This window comes from Anopheles funestus (assembly GCF_943734845.2).
Source record: "Anopheles funestus chromosome X unlocalized genomic scaffold, idAnoFuneDA-416_04 X_unloc_25, whole genome shotgun sequence".
Lineage (NCBI taxonomy): Eukaryota > Metazoa > Arthropoda > Insecta > Diptera > Culicidae > Anopheles > Anopheles funestus.
This window is the reverse complement of record NW_026045149.1, coordinates 302,479-310,000: the sequence shown is the minus strand read 5'-3', so window position 1 is coordinate 310,000 and position 7,522 is coordinate 302,479. Positions and strand designations below refer to the sequence as shown.

At 56.5% G+C, this 7,522-nt stretch overlaps 1 pseudogene; it reads left to right on the top strand.

Moving 5' to 3' along the window:
- Positions 1 to 428, top strand: part of LOC125773251 (large subunit ribosomal RNA) — a 3,546-nt pseudogene extending 3,118 nt beyond the window's left edge.
- Positions 429 to 7,522: the final 7,094 nt, after the last annotated feature.

Here is a 7,522-nt window from a genome sequence, read left to right as displayed (position 1 = left end):
GGCGCCGACCGCCGCCGTGGCCCGCAAGGGTTCAAGCGTGCGCACGTCGGTCCGTCCCGCGTGTTCTGTCGCCGTTCGACCGTTTGCGCCGATCGCCTTCGCTTCTCCGGTTTCTGGTGCCGCTTGGCTCGAAGACATCTGAATAAACCTCTCGGTCCACGTCATGGACAGTGCCAGGTGCGGAGTTTGACTGGGGCGGTACATCTCCAAAACGATAACGGAGGTGTCCAAAGGTCAGCTCAGAGTGGACAGAAACCACCCGTTGAGCATAAGGACAAAAGCTGGTTTGATCCTAACGTTCAGTACACGCCGGGACAGCGAAAGCTTGGCCTTACGATCCTTTTGGTATAACGAGTTTTTAGCAAGAGGTGTCAGAAAAGTTACCACAGGGATAACTGGCTTTTTTTTTTTTTTATGAAAATGCTTGTTTATTGACCGGATGAAATATACAACAATTTTGTACCCCATCCCAGCCCACAAGCCCACCCACTTCAGCCTACCCGCGAGGGATCAACTGAGGGGCCCCAACGCGCCGTTTTATTTATTAGATATCGCTACTGATCTTCAAACGCACCCGCCCCGAATAACGCCACAAGGTAATCGGTGCACGTCGGTGCTACACTAGTTGCGAGTCTTCGCCTTGCCCGGTGCCGGCGCACCTTCTCACGCCCTATACGCAGTCGTTCTTCCCGCTCTCTAATCTCTTCCTCGCTGAGAAGTCGCCCATCCGGATGAGTGGGAGGAGGAGGCTCGCCTCGAGCCAGGCGTCGCTCCACCGTTAGCTGCCGCCGCGCCTCGTTTCGCCGGTCATTGCGCGCTGCAACCACATCTTCGTGCGCCGTGTCCAGCCGTCGGGCCGCCGCCGTCATTTCTTCATGTGCGCTGCTCGATCGCTCCACGTACCAGTCTTGCTGAAGAGCCGTCGTGATGCGCTTCGCCACCTCGCACACCGCACTCCAATTTTCCCTGCTGCTCAGCAGGAAAGCTTGCAGATTATCCGGAGTGATGACCTCTTGTTCTCGTTCGCCCAACACCTCAATCCGCACGTCCGCGAAGCGCGGACAATCGAAGAAGGCATGGGCCGCCGTCTCAGCTACTCCCGGACACCGCGCGCAGTCCGGTGATGGAGAGAAGTGCTGCACGTGTAGATACTTGTGGAAGAATCCGTGGCCTGAGATGACTTGGGCGAGATGAAAAGTCATCTCCCCAAACCGACGGTTCTTCCACGCCGCGATGTCCGGAATCACCCGGTGCGCCCATGTAGTGAAACGACTGGCCGGCGCCAGTGCATCCCACTCTGCTTGCCACTGTCGCAGAGTGGCCGCACGCTCCTCAATCCGCAGCTGGTGCATAGGAGAGCCAGTTTCTTGATGCTGATGGTGACATCGGGCGTCCTCCCGGATCTGTAAACAGATCGGAATAACGCTCGCCAGGACCGTAGCGACCTCATACCTGACCGATATGAATGTCCTGGCGACTGGCCTCACGTACTGCGCCTGTACCCGCTTAAGTAGCCTGCTGCACCGCCGAACGTTTGTAGCCTCGTGCCACACCGGGGCAGCATACCGCAGCGTCGAATCCACCACCGATGAAAGAAGTCGACGTTTCGCTCCTTTTGGGCCCCCGTGATTCTGCATCAGCCGGGAGATCCCCTTCGCCACACGGAGCGCCTTCGCCGTTGCGTATTCGACATGCGGAGTCCACAGCAGATGGTCGTGCAGAACCACCCCCAGATACTTGAGGCACCGCGTCGGCTGTCGCTGTACTCCCTCGATGGCCACCGTTGGCTGCTGGTACCCTTGCCGCATAGTGGACACCATGATGATTTCGGTCTTTGCGGGCGCCAGCTTGAGGTGCCGTTCCGCCATCCACGCTCCAATCATAACAATGGCCTCCTGAGCAGACTGAGCCGCTGTCTGCGGCGTCGTGCCACCTGCCAGCACCACCAGATCATCGGCAAATCCGATCGCCTCAACACCATCCGGAAACGCCAGCCGCAGGACTCCGTCATACAACGTGTTCCACAATGTAGGACCTATGATGGAACCCTGTGGTACCCCTGCCGACACCGGTCTGCGAACTGGTCCCTCGCTGGTCTCGTATACAAGCTCGCGCTCAGAGAAATAGCTTCGCAGTATCCTCTGTAGCGCGGCTGGGACGTTCTTCTCCCGCAGTGCCGCCGCAATTGCCCTCCAACTTGCCGAGTTGAACGCGTTCTGGACATCTAGCGCTGCCACCACCAGACACCGAGGATCGCGTCCATTCGTACGATGAAACGATCGCGCGTACTCGCCTCGCTCGATCACTCGCTGGATGGCCTGTATGGTCGACTTCCCACGACGAAACCCGTACTGCTCTGGCGACAGTTGAGGGGCAACACTGTCCTCCAAGTGTTCATTGAGACGCTCGAGGATGCACTTCTCGAACAGCTTGGGAACTGCTCCCTCCAGGAGCAGTGGTCGGCTCGCCGATGGGTCGCCCGGCGGCTTGCCCGGTTTGGTCACGAGCACCAGCCTTGCCTCCTTCCAAGACCGCGGGAACTCACCGCGTTCCAAAAGGTCGTTAAACACCCGCACAAACGCCTGCGGGTGCTCTCGGATCGCGGTTTTCACTGCTGCGTTCGGTAGACCGTCCAGACCCGGCGCTTTGGATGGAGCCATTCGCTCTGCCAATGCCAGAACCTCCGCTTCCGTAACAGGGCGAAGCCTCTCCTCGTCAGCCGCTCTCTCGACGACCGGCCACTCAAATGGGGGATGCAGCGGAAACAAAGCATCCACAATCGGCTCCAGTACCGATCGATCCGTCTCCGGCGGGGTACGGCCTCGCAGCTTGGCCAACACCACCTTGTAACCAAGCCCAAAGACATCACTATCGACTCCGTCGATCAACTCCTGAAGCTTCTCGTTCCGGCTCTCCTGAATTCCGCGCTGCAGCTGCCTGCGAAGGTCATGAAGTCGAGCCGTTGCCACCTCGCGATCTGCTAACTGCGTGGCAACCCCGAGCCTCTCCTCGGCCTCCTCGCACTCACGACGCAAGAGCCCCAGTTCCGGGGTCCACCAATAGAGCTTCGGCGGCTGATGGAATTTCGCCGGGCCCACTCTCGCCATCGTCCTGTCACAAGCTGAAGTTAACGCTCCAATCAGCGCGTCAGGTGTGTCTGCTTCGGCTAGCCGACAATCCGCAATCGCCTCCTGGTATCGCTCCCTGTTGAATAGCGAGGTCTTCCAGCGTACTCCCGCATGTTGCGCGATGCCCTCACCACTAGACTGCTGCATCGTTTGATGTTGAAGCGCACGCTGCCGTTGTGTGGTCCGTGCTCCAGGAACGCCCACGGAAAACTCCACATACCGGTGGTCACTGTAGGAGTAGCGCTGACTGACCTTCCAGGAATCCGCTAGTGCGACCGATGGACTCGCAAACGAAACATCCACGATACTCTCTCGCGCAACCCCGTTGCCCTTAAAAGTGGGCATGTTGCCGCGGTTGAGAATCTCCAACTGCAGGTGTTCGATTACGCCCTTGAGCGTGTGCCCTTTGGATGTTGTGCGGGCACTCCCCCAGTCCGTGTTCCACGCGTTCAGATCACCAGCCATCACCAGATGTTGATGTCCCACCAAGGCCATCTCCACGGCCCCAAGATAGGCCTCGAAGTCCGCTAACCCGAAGTTCGGCGAGGCGTAGCAGCTTGCAAATGTGACCCCTGCCACTGTGGCCACCACCAGCCCGGGATGAGCGCATTCCCATAAGCGTTGAATGGGGTACGCCCCGGTGGCTACTACTGCCACACTCTGCGCCTCGTCCACCACCCATCTGCCGTTGTCCCGCGGCGGCTTGTATAATTCGCAGGCAATGACGACGTCCACTCCCTGCTCGCGTGCCGTTTGCAGCATCAGGTCCTGCGCTGATCTGCTACGCCCGATGTTAATTTGCAGGACCTTTAATGTCGAGGACAGGACGGATGTCCCACCCGATGCGGACCCTTGCAGACCGCACAACTGATGTTTGCTACACAGGTTCGGGTCACATGACCCGGCTGGCCACAGCGGAAGCAGGCTGTTGAAAGGTCCTTCTCGCTCTTGCAGGTGACCTTCCTGTGTCCGTATTCCAGACACCTGTAGCATCGCAGCTGGTTCCGCGTTGGTGGTGGAACCTTCGTTGCCAGGCAGGACGTGTGCGAGATTCTGACATACTGCTGGTCCAGCTTCTCCGCCGCCCTGGCCGACACTCGCACATAGGCCACCTGCGTGCCATTCCAGAACTCCGTCAGATGGACGGCAGACTCCGACACCTTCTCCAGCGTCAAACCTTCTACCGCCTTCGCCACGTCCAAGGCTTCCGCTAAAGGGTCGACCTCGACGAATTTCATTTCCACCGTCTCAGTTACCAGGCGTGCGGACGATGGAGTTTCCGCTTTCGTGCAGACTTCCTGCACCAGCTCAATGATTTCTTGAGCATTCTCGCCCTCCTTGATGTCCATGACCAGTCGGTCACGCGTCGTCCGCCGTCCTACTCCCAGCGCCTGCTGGATTTTTTCCAATTCTGGTGCCGTTCGCACCAGCCGGTAAACATCTGCCCACGTTTGCCCCTCTCCCGGAGCAACCTCGATGGCATCAGGCCTGCTCTGTTTCGGCTTAGCAGCCTGGCTTCGTGGGGCCAATCGACGCGGTTGTTGTTGATGCGATTGTTGCCGCTGCTGCCACTGCTGCTGCTGCCGGCCCGGTTGCTGGCGTGCCGGCTTACGGCGCACCACCTCTGTCCAAGAGTCGCCTTCGTGGTCGAGAGACGGCACCACCGTAGCCGTCTCCATGCCCGATCCCTGCTGCTGCTGCAGTTGCTGCGGCTCCTGCTGCCACTGCTGCTGCTGCTGTCGTGTCTGCAGCCCCTGCTGCCGCTGCCGCTTTTGCAGCTGCTGCGTGCGTGCCGGTTGACGTGCCGACTTACGGCTCACCACCCCAGCCCAGGAGCCGCCTTCCTGGTCCGGAGACGGCACCACCGAAGCCGTCACCGCACCCTGCTGTCGCTGCTGCTGCTGCTGCAGGCGATGATGTTGTTGCTGCTGCTGCTGCTCACCGTGCTGCTGCTGCGCTTGACTTTGCGTGGTTACGCCAAACGTCTGCGCTATGAGCGCCTGCATCGCCTGGCGCTCCTCATGCAGCATCGTTCTCAAAAAAGCCAAGTCCCCACGCAGGTCCTGCTCCCTCTGCTCCGCCGTCTTCTGCTGCTGCTCAGAACGACGCTCGCTTTCCTGCAGCTGTACCCGCAGCATCGTCACCTCGGCAGTGAGGGCCCCAACTTGCTCCTGGAACCGCTCAATTACTGCCGTTAATTCCGCCTGTCGCTGCTCGCTAGTTTTTGTTTCTGCCAGCTTCGTGAGCAGCACACGAGGCTCCGTAGATGTCGATGGTCGGCTTACTGTGGACCTGGCCTGATCCACACTGCCCTGCCTCGTCCGGAGCGTGCGTGGCTCCGTCATGGTCGAAAGACACTTTCCGACCGTTCCCGCGCTTTAAAGCTGGATTTACTCCTCCTCACGGGAGGACGCCAGCAGCGGACTGCCCCGTGAGAACCACCTCAGCAGAAATGGTATTCGAGCAGTAAAATCGTTCAGAGAGGTGGTGTTTCGTCCCGTTAGATCGTTCCACGATTTATCAGGACCGTTTCCGAATTTTTCTGAACGTTTCCGGAAATTTCGAAAAATTCGAGCAGTTTTGATTTCGAAGGAAGTGGTCGAATCGACCAGTTTCGAGCAGTAGCGCACCCTACTCGACTTCCCCGAATTTTCTAGCCACCTTCCGCAATTCGAGCAGTTTTCGTGCAGTACTGACCAAATTCAAAATTTGTCACCTGGGAACTGCCTGTCAATCGATTTTTGTCCGCTGGGTCGTATTTGGAAAATCGAAGAAATGTCAAAAAATTTTTTCGCGATTTTCCAATTTTTTATTGCGGATTCGTGTTGCACACACTAAAACAAGTCCAACAGTGAAAACCGCGGGCAAATCGACCGAAAATTGGCCGAGTTATTCAGGGTTTTGTAATAAAACCGGCTTCCACGACCACGTGCCCCAGCGGTAGCACCACACGCACTTTTTTGCACTGCACTTTTTTATCAAAAATCGTCCAATTTTCATCCGGTTTTCGCTATTGGGGCACTCAGGGGCACTATATAAAATCGCTAATTTTAACCCGATTTTCGTCCGGTTTTCACCAAAATATCGCAGTTTTCCACTTAAATGATCGATTATACACGAAGTAAACGCCTTCTGTACAATATTTTCACAAAATTTTCGCCAAATTTGCGGAGCGCACGGAAGACACGTCTAAAGTGCTCGACTGCTCGAACGTCACCACAGGGATAACTGGCTTGTGGCCGCCAAGCGTTCATAGCGACGTGGCTTTTTGATCCTTCGATGTCGGCTCTTCCTATCATTGTAAAGCAAAATTTACCAAGCGTAGGATTGTTCACCCTTTCAAGGGAACGTGAGCTGGGTTTAGACCGTCGTGAGACAGGTTAGTTTTACCCTACTGGTGTGCATTGTTTGTCGCTATCTTAACGGAATTCCTGTGCAGTACGAGAGGAACCACAGGTACGGACCACTGGCTCAATACTAGTTCGAACGGACTATGGTATGACGCTACGTCCGCTGGATTATGCCTGAACGCCTCTAAGGTCGTATCCAATCCGAGCTGATAGCGCTTCTTATACCCATTAGGTGGTCGTAAGCTAGCGGGCCTAACAACCCTCCGAGAACCGTCCGTGCTGTCCATTGGCACACTGGCGTCTCATCCCCGCTTACTACTAGGCCGCAAAGGGCGGGTTCGCGCTGCACGTGTTAGTACCATACATGTTGGGAACACCGGTGGACGAGCTTGCCGACTGTGGATATCACTAGTTTCGACACCTACGACCGCCCGCAAACGACGGGACTACAGGCTGGGAGCTTCAAGTTGTAGAGATGCGTTCGCATCGATCCTCTCAGGCGACCCATGCTTGGTGGTTAGTGCTTGCGCGTGCGCGCCCCGTGTGTGCTGGAATTGGCCAACCAGTGCACATTGGTGGTGCGTACCGTGACTTGCACCATGTGACGAGAGTGTTGAAGAACACTGTGTGGTGACTCTATGCCTATGTGATGGGGTGCTTGTAACACACGACCGAACCGACGGCTCGTTGGATGGTCACGACAGTGTGGTGCAGGTGCGCCCATGTGTAACGAATACATTGAGTGCCGTTGGAGGTTAGCGGTTGGTTGGTTGCATGCTACAACTTCGCGTTGTACATGGGCTGGCCGCTGCGCTTCCTTCGGGTTGCCACTTGATGTTGATAGGGTTGATGTATTGTGTTCGTTGACTTTTGGTTCATTCCAAAAGTCTTCGGACTTAGATAATTTTACAAGTGTCGGCGCTCTCGGACCGAAAATAAGAAGACAACTAAGAAGAAAAAGAGAAAGAAGCTAATAGTGGAAAGTATTCTTCTTCAAAGAAGGAACAAAAATTTTACAAGTGTTGAAAAATTTCCTAAGTCCAA